The sequence below is a fragment of the Bubalus bubalis genome, chromosome 23, assembly GCF_019923935.1.
Source record: "Bubalus bubalis isolate 160015118507 breed Murrah chromosome 23, NDDB_SH_1, whole genome shotgun sequence".
Taxonomy (NCBI): Eukaryota; Metazoa; Chordata; class Mammalia; order Artiodactyla; family Bovidae; genus Bubalus; species Bubalus bubalis.
Genome location: NC_059179.1, coordinates 34,013,819 through 34,023,591, shown reverse-complemented (window position 1 = coordinate 34,023,591; position 9,773 = coordinate 34,013,819).

Genomic DNA, 9,773 nt, shown 5'->3' with positions numbered 1-9,773 from the left:
CTGGAGCTGGGATGGTCTCCAGTGTTGTCCTGCCATGAGCCAAGGGGACTGGGACTTTGTACTGGGACCATCTTGTCATGGGATGGGGGCTAACCCTGGGAAAGAGGGCTGAGCTTGGGCAAGGCAACCCTGGTTAAGAGTAACTCTCAGAGAGGAACTCAGCTGAGAGCCCCTGGCAGCCAATATCTGGCCTCTGAGAGAAAGGGGACTTCATTTGGGAACTGGGGATCTGGTGGTACCCTCTAGAACACCCACTTCAACCACTAAATGGGAATTTACCTCACATCCCTTAATCCAAATATCCAGTTCAGGAAACCTGAATGGCCCAGTCAAGTTCTGAATGAAGTTCCCTAGTCAACACTTGGTCTAGTCAGAGATGGCTGGAGCCACAAACATGGGCAGACTGATCCGGATCCATGGGATAGACAGTGACAGATGTTTAGTTGAGCTAATCAATATCAAGGAGAAAACCAGAATGTTATTATAGGAACCATAAACTCTACATAGTTATTAAGCAAGCCAAGTTACAAATTTATAGCTAAGCTCCCCGTTGGCCAAAGGAAATTGAAAGCCCTGATCATTTGGCATGATTTTCATGATACTTAAATCAATTTTATAAGAAAAATTTTTAAAAATTCCCAAGACCAATTTCAGGTCAAATTTTTTGTCTTTTATAAACCTTATGATCTGATGAACACAAGTGGGAATTAAGGAAACGGGATGGTGAAACCCATGGTCTCTCTGATGATTCGAATTCCATGTGGTCCATCAGCATCACCCGTGAAGGGTCTCTGTCTATCAGGCCAAACCAAGAGTCTGGATGAACCCTTGACATAGATTTGCTTCTTTTTCTCAGAAGCAGGTGTTGAGTCTCTAGCAGATAGTAGGTGCCCAAGAAATGCCAGTTGGAGGACAGGAAGAATCAACAGCTTTTTCCAATCCTCTCCATTTTAGAAAATGGCATCAGTGTACACATGACTTTTCAAGTTGGAAATCAACATTTGTCTCTTCCTCTTCTTCCTCAATCCCACAAGGTCAGCATGTTTCTACCTCCAGAATGCATCTCAAAGCCTTCTAGCACCGCCCACCCTAGTCTAAGCATGTGTGATCTCCTGCCTAATCTCTTGCAAAAGCCCCTTTACTGCTTTTCCTGTTTTCACTCCTGCCTCCTCTTAAATTCATTCTCTACCATATAATAGTATGTCTTGTAGAAAACGGATTCCCAGGTGGCACAGTGGTAAAGAATCTGCTGCCACTGCAGGAGATGCTAGACTAGGGTTTGATTCCTGGGTTGGGAAGATCCCCTGGAGTAGGAAATGGCAACCCACTCAAGCATTCTTGCCTGGAAAATTCTGTGGACAGAAAAGCCTGGTGGAATACAGTCCATGGGGTCATAAAAGTTGGACCCGACTGAGCACATATGCACCACCATTGTAGAAAAGCCTAACCCAGATTACATCATGCCCCTGCTTAAAACTCTTGGATATTTTCTTTTTGCACTCAGTATGAAAGCCAACATTGTTATTGAGATAGATACTGTTTGATCTGGCCTCATTGTAGGTTCTTCTCAGACACACAGTATTCTCCATTCATCTCAGACACACAGTATTCTCCAGAAGACCATGCATCTGTCGTGTTTACTGCCCTAATTTATCCTCTGGCCCACAGTCTGGTATGGAGTGTCAATATTTATTCGTTGGCTGAATGGATGAATGAAGAGACAGTGGGCAGCCATGCTAGATCAGGTGCCAGAAGTCTCTCTTTTGGCAAGGGCTCACCATGGACTCCAAATCCAGGGCTCCTTCCCTCTTGCCAGAGGGATCCCTGGTCTTTGGTCATTGGTAGTTCTGGCTCCTGTGATCTATAAGGTTTGGAAAAATGTAAAACCACTGAGATGCAGTACAACTGTATAACCTCCAAACACAATGCAACCCATTATGTATTAAACAGCTCAAGGTCTTCACACAACAACTGATCTATTTGTGCTTCTTTCCTTTCTTTAGTCTTTCAGTGAGGCTTCGATCTATCCTCTTTCATTTTAAATCTCCTCTTCTCAGTGGTTGTCTATGACAGAGAGTGTATTTTTCCCCCCAATCTCTCCCATTCCATCAACCAGTTCTACAGAAACACAATATGCCCCTTGACTCTCCAGCTTCACAAACAGCTGTCACCTGGGCTGTGTAATGCCTCTTACTCTAAGTGCATCTTTGATTTATTAGACATTTTTGAATAAAATTCTGCATACATTTTGTATGTTGGAAGGTTTCTCTACCCTTCAACATAACAGACAACCTGAAAGAGAGGTGGGATCTTGATATATGGGTGTTCTTTTCTGTATAGACTTGCCAGTATTCTGAATAGAGGGTGCAGTTATATTTCGAAAATCCTTTTCTCTTTAGGGGAAGGCAGACCTCCGAACACTTCTCCAAAATATATATCTTCTAGACCCTGCCTGACATTGACATCTTTCCAAAGCACATTTTCTTTCTTTTTTTTTAATTTAGTGTGAAAGTGAAAGTCACTCAGTTGTGTCCGACTCTTTGCGACCACATGGACTATACAGTCCATGGAATTCTCCAGGCCAGGATGCTTTCCCTTCTCCAGGGGATCTTCCCAACCCAGGGATTGAACCTAGGTCTCCCGCATTGCAGGCAGATCCTTTACCAGCTGAGCCACCAGGTTTCTCAGCCCAACCCTCAAATCCACACTTCATGGAGCCAGAGAGCCATCTTCTAAAATGCCGATCTGGTTGTGTCACTAACCAGCTTAGAATTTATCAGTGGTGCCTAATTGGCTGCAGGACAAAGTCCAGAATGAGTCACGTGACACAGGACGCCCTGCTAAACTGACCTCTGGCAACTGGCTTTCTCCTGGCCTCAGTGGTTCTGTTCCCAACTACCATCCCCCTTCCCTCATATCCATCCTAAACACGCACCCTAAGCTCCAGCCTCAGAAGCACCCACGCCTTCATTTATTTACAATTATGACTCTCTGGCCAGAAGAGTCTCCACACCTCTGGTGCCTGGAAAACTGTACCCTTTTCCCTTTTAAATCTCGGCTTGACAGACCTCCTAGGGGAAGCTGTCTTCCCCTATAAGTTGGAATCCGCTGCTACCCTGAGGATTCCTGTGGCATCTTGAAGTTTACGACCTTAAGACCCTGGTGTGTTACTCTTAGGGCTTCCCAGGTGAGTCAGTGTTAAAGAATCCCAATGCAGGAGACGCAGGAGATGCAGTTCCATTCCTGAGTCAGGAAGATCCCCCCGGAGGAGGAAATGGCAACCCACTCCAGTATCCTTGCCTGGAGGAGTCCATGGACACAGTCTGGAGGATGGCAGTCCATGGGGTCGCAGAGTCAGACGTGACTGAGCATGAGCACATGTTACTCTTGGGGACACTGGAGCTGAGCCTGTGATTCTCTCACTTTTGCATTTCCAGTGTACGGCACACAGCAGGTGCTCAATAATTGTTTTCTGAATGAAGTTAATGTGTTTTTGTCACTTTAAGGGCATGGGAACTCACAAGGATTTAGGAACAGGGACAAGAAAGGGAAAAGAGAGATGAAGACAGGCTTAGAAAGAAGCAGTGGTGCCCTTGGAGATGCTAGGGCCCCAGATCCAGTCTGAGTCTATTACATCCCTGAGTAATTGGAAGCAACAGCAAGTGAATATAAGGAGCTTGTGTCAACGGGCCCATGGAAACCGGGCTCCGCTGTCAGTACGCATGCTTCTGCTGGTTTTGACTCCAGCTGAACCGTCCCACTGGCTCCCACGGAGATCTCTGCTGAGTCCCTCTAGAGGGCTGATGTTCCCCTGCGTGAACAGTGGAGCTGGGGGTTGGGTTTTGGATCCTAATAACTTCTTTTTATCACCCAGTGATCTGATATTGTTTGGTTATTCAAGCAGTTGGGACCAATAAGGGGTTAGATAATATATGGAAGCTCTTTGTACAGTAAGTGCTCGATAAATGCAGCTATTATTTCTCAGGCTACCTTAGAGCAAGAAATTTAACAATCATAAATGAATGCACATATTACAAGAGAAAATTATTAAAGTTATTTGTATAACATCCTAATGGTTCTTTTCTGAGGCTGGTCATCTGAATCCTTCAAGAGAAAATTATTAAAGTTATTTGTATAACATCCTAATGGTTCTTTTCTGAGGCTGGTCATCTGAATCCTTCAAGAGAAAATTATTAAAGTTATTTGTATAACATCCTAATGGTTCTTTTCTGAGGCTGGTCATCTGAATCCTTCACTTGGCAATATATGCTCACAGAAATCACAAAACAATAATAATAAATATGAATTTGTTTATAGAAAAAAATCATACATTTTCTAAAAACAGACTCATTTTCTGGTTGGATTTGGGATTTTGTGATCACATTGAGGCCAACGGATATCAGAGGTCTCTGGGTCTCCTTCTAGGTGGTTTTCCCCCAGCTCTTCCTAATAAAATCAGTTCTCTGATATGTTCTTCTATCTTTAAAACATTTACACTGGAAATGGCACCGGCCCCATGGAGGGAAATACTTGCACAGAGCTATCAAAAGTTTTCCCTATTCTAAGAAATTATTGACTCATCAATGACATTTTGATCAACTAGTCAATTCTTCATTTTACACTCAAGCAGTGGAATCCTGGAAGCTGACTCACACTGGCTCGCGAGAGTCGGCTGTCCACATCTCTTTCCAATTCTGCATTCAGTAACATCACATTGATAGCTTAAAATCAGCCATGTAGAAATAGATCACAGAAGTTGGCAAATGCCATAAGTCAGGGCTTCTCCCCCACACTCAAGAGTCAGCTAGTAAAAATTTACCAGCATATCATGGATCCAATGGAAATGAGAAATAGAAAGATAAAGTGACTCCCTCAAAGTCACACAGCACAGTAGTTTAGAAGAGACATTGTTAAGAAGGACTTTTTAGAACATGTAAGACTTAAATTTGGCTTCTAAGATAAATAAATAGAATAGAATAGAAAGATAGACAAAATAACTACCCCCCCCAAAAGATGTCCATGCCCTAATCCCACAGAATTTGTGAATATGTTACCTTGTGTGGCGAAAGGCTCTTTGCAGATATGTGTAAGGGTTTGGACCTTGACGTGCTGAGATTATTTTGGATTATCTGGGTTTACCCAATTTCTTAAAGACATGAGTCCTAAAAAGCAGAGAACATTTCTTTGCTGGGTCAGAGGGATGAAACAGAAGAAAAAGGAGAGATTCAAAGTGTGAAGAGTCCCGTGGTTGCCTAGTGGTTAGGAGTCGGGCTCTGACTGCCGTGACCCAGGTTCAATCCCTGGTTGGGAAACTAAGATCCTGAATACTGCAGGGATGGGCCAAAAAAAAAAAAAGAAAAGCCCAAAGTTGTGAGAGAGGTCAGATGTCTAAGATGGAGAAAGTAGGGACTTCCTTCGTGGTCCAGTGGTTAAGACTTTGCCTTCCAGTGTAGGGGGTATAGGTTGATAGATTCCTGGTCAGGGAGCTAAGACCTCATATACCTTGTGGCCAGAAAACCAAAACATGAAACAGAAGCAATACTGTAGCAAAATCAAAAAGTTTTAAAATGGTCCACATCAAAAAAATCTTTTTAAAAACGGGGAGGAGGGAGAGAAAGGCCATGTGTCAAGAATATGGGTGGCCTCTAGAAGCTGAGAAATGACCCTCAGCTGACAGCTAGCAAAGAAAGTAGGAATCAGCAAGGAACATAGCCCTGCTGATAGCTTAAAGGTAGCCCTTGTCGACCCATGTTGGGTATCTGGCCTACAGAAGCAACCAAGGAATAAATTTGTGTTGTTTAAGCCACAAACTGTTACGGCAGCAATAGAAAACTGATAGTGAGGCTAACATTTAGTGGCTAAAAGAAAAGTAGGGAAAGTATGGATACCCAAGGTAAGGAGGCAGGAGGGGCAACGCGTTTTCAAGTAATGAGAGTGGATGACTTGTCTGCATGAAGGCTTCCAGGGGAATTGGAGTGGGAAGAGACTTTGGCAGGTCCAGGGCTCTGTGTGGCCCTTCAGGAACTGCCGGCAAGTGGCAAGGACAGAGGCAAGGAACAGCAGTAACAGGATGAGTCTGGGGCCACTAATGTAGATGCCTGCAGAGGCCAGGCAGGAAATCTGAAATGAACGGAATGGAGGATGTGTAAGGAAAACAGCCTGAGGATGGTGATGGATATTAGCTTCAAGATGGGAAGCAAAATGGTTGGTGGGGACTGGGGGAACAGGGGGAGCCCCACCCAGGGTCAGCATCCTAGGGCAGCAGGACTGTGGGCCTGGTGTGGCCAGAGCGTTAGCTTTTTCAAGAGAAGCCAGAAATCCTGAGTTCTTCTGATTTCTAAATGTTGACAACCATTTCAATGATTTTTTTAAATTAGTTAATTTATTTTAATTGGAGGCTAATTACTTTACAATGTTGTAGTGGTTTTTGCCATGCATTTACATTTCAATGATTTTTTTAAACCTGTGTTGGTCCTCATTGTCTGTGTCCCATTAAATCACATCCACAGGCCAGCTCTTGACCTCTGTCTTCCGCTCCCAGCTTTTTGGATCCTGTGCTGATTCCCAATTTGGATTGAGTAAGCTTCCGGGAAGATTACACAATTCCGTAGTGGGAGGGCTCAAGGTGGGCAGAGTCTGGACTTCCTGCTAGTACTGGCCCAACTGTTTCATTATAAAAATCATAAGAGCTCATCCTTCCCCTCCCATCCCCTTTCTGTCCACAAAAACGGAAAACAAAAGTGAACATATTTGCTGTCTCGGTGGCTGGCTTGCTAAAAGCTTGCTGACTCCATCTCAGACCCTGGTCTTTGATGCTGAGGAAGAACAGGCCCAGCTGGGGGTCTTCTCTTTGGGTTGATGGAATGGCTGCGGTCCTTCCCACTCCCTCACTGTTTTGCCCAGGACCTGCTCAGACTTGCCTGGAGCCTTGGGGAGGGGTGGGGGAGATGGAAGGCAATTATTTGGATTTGTTGTCAGAAACCAATTTATGCTGCATTTATCTGAACAGGATTCAATATTTGGTCCTCCCCAGAGCCACCATTTATTTATTTATTTGGGGGGAGTAATTGATTCTTCGTACTTTTCCTGTGCTACCTGATGGAGTGCTGCTGAGGAAGCAGTTTTAAGTGGTAAAGTACACAGAGATGAAATAATGAAACCAGGGATGGGGGAGAGGCTGCCCTGGGGCATTTCCTGAAGGAACAGACCTTTATTCCTGACATGGGCCCCTTCAACCACTTCTCAATGCAACCCTGCTCTTGATGGAAGGGGGAGCTCAAGCTGACTTTTGCAGGGCTGGATGGTGCGGTGGTTGGGAGCTCTGGATCTGGGTGAGACTGACCTGCCTGCTGTTCTGAATTCACTTGTTAGGACTTGAATGATGTTAAATTCATCAAGCCCTAGGAGCCTCAGCTTCTTACCTTACAGGGTTTGGGGAAGATGAACTAGGGTAGGTTATGTAAAGGGTTTTGCTGTGACTTCTTGAGGTGTTATATTTACGAGCTTGCAGCCCAGACTGCACGCACTCCAAGTGTGGAGACATGCCCATGTGCACACTGCCTGCGGATGCGCCTGTTCTCACACCCGTTCCTTGGGCCTCCCCTGCTTCAGTGTCCAGGAAGGTGACTATGTTGATAGTTCTCTTGCCCTCTGGCTTCTGGGCAGGTTTGGCCACAGGGTGGAGGTTGGAGGTGGGGAGGTAAAGGTGGGTTGTTGTTACTGTTCAGTCTCCAAGTCGTGTCTGACTCTTTGCGACCCCATGGACTGCAGCACATCAGGCTTCCCTGTCCTTCACTATCTCCTGGGGTTTGCTCAAATTCATGTCCATTGAGTTGGTGATGCCATCCAACCATCTCATCCTCTGTCGCCCGCTTCTCCTCCTGCCCTCAATCTTTCCCAGCATTGGGATCTTTTCCAATGAGTGAGCTCTTCACATCAGGTGGCCAAGGTATTGGAGTTTCAGCTTCAGCATCAGTCCTTCCAATGAATAGTCAGGACTGATTTCCTATAGAATTCACTGGTTTGATCTCCTTGCAGTCCAAGGGACTCTCAAGAGTTTTCTCTAACACCACAGTTCAAAAGCATCAATTCTTCGGAGCTCAGCCTTCTTTATGGTCCAACTCTCACATCCGTACTTGACTACTGGAAAAAACATAACTTTGACTTTGCAGACCTTTGTCAGCAGTCATGTCTCTGCTTTTAATATGTGAATACATCTAGGTTTGTCATAGCTTTTCTTCCAAGGAGCATTTCATGGCTGCAGTCAACCATCCACACTGATTTTGGAGTCCAAGAAAATAAAATCTGCCACTGATTTCCATTTTTTCCCCATCTATTTGCCATGCTAAGTGCTTTACATATATTTTAATTTTATTTCATCCCCTCAGGGCCCCTGTGAAGAGGAGGCTACCATCATTAGTCCCATTTTACAGATGAGAATACTGAGTCTCAGGTTAAACTGCCTGCCATCTATCTCACCACCGGTCATCAGTGTCACCAGGATGTAAACTAACATAGTTTGACTCTAGAGCCTTTGCTCACCAAGGAATGAGTCTTATAGAACTGAGGGCTGGCTCAAGTCTTACTTCATTAGCAAACCATGACCCTAACTGCCAGGCCAGCAGGCTGACACCAGCCCACACTGGGCCTTGACAAGAAACTCTTTGTGCACTACAGCTCCGAGGAGGGGAGAGCGGCCTCGAAAAGCTGCAGCTGTTAAAGTTTTGACAGACACCACTAGCTGGGCCCAAGAAAGGCTCTGCAGCTTTGATGGGTGACAAGATCCCATCCAGGCAGCTCCCGGAGATGGCTTTGCTCTGAACAGATAACTCAATATAAAGGAGAGGAAAAAGTGGAGGGGTGGAGGGAGGGAGAGAGGCAGGGAGAGGGGGCGGGGGAGAAAGTCCCCGATTTCACAGAGCCCAGCCCCGACCAGACACTCTCTGATGACCAGGGGAAAGGCTTTGAAAAGTGGAGGGGCAGCACCTCAAACCCCGTTCCCTGAAAGTGGGGGTGGATCCTGGCAGAAATCACATGGGGACCCCTGCTGTGGAGCCAGGGAGCCCGGGAAAGTTCAGGTGATAAAAAAAAAAAAATGTTAATAGAGGACTGAAATGCATTTGGCTGCAATTCAAGTCTTCCGATTCCCAGTTTGAAATCCTGAGGAAAGAAGGCAGTCAGGCTGCTGCCCCTCCCACCCAGAGGACTCCACTCCCCCTGGGGCAATGCCACTCAAGACTGGCACACCTTTTGTTGATCTGCGATGTGAGAGCCGCCATATTAAATGTGGCCAAGCAGACACCTTGGTTTGAATGGCTCTTCCGTCAAGCATCCTCCTTCCTCCTAGATCCTTGAATCACTTGCTGGCCACAGATGAAAACATTTGAAGGCCATATGGACTCCTTGCCCCAAGAAAGACAGGGTGTCCGTGCCAATGGTTGATGAAGAGGAACGCATTGATACCTCCAGTCCACTCTCCAGAAAGGATATTGTAAGGTACAAAAATGGGATCACATTGCTTCTCTGCTGAAATCTTCACGCCTTCCTCATGCACTTAGATTACAATCCAGTCCTCACTTGTCTAACCAGGTCCTACATGGCCAGCCCAAGCCTTCTGGAAACCCCGTCTCAGACCATTCTCCCCTTTGCTCACAAAGCTCCAGAGGAAGGGCCTCCTCTCAGTTCCTTGAACACACTCTGCTCTTCATCACTGCCACAGGGCCTTCCTTTGCACATTCACTTTCCTCTTCTTGGGATCCCCCTTCAGGCTGCTC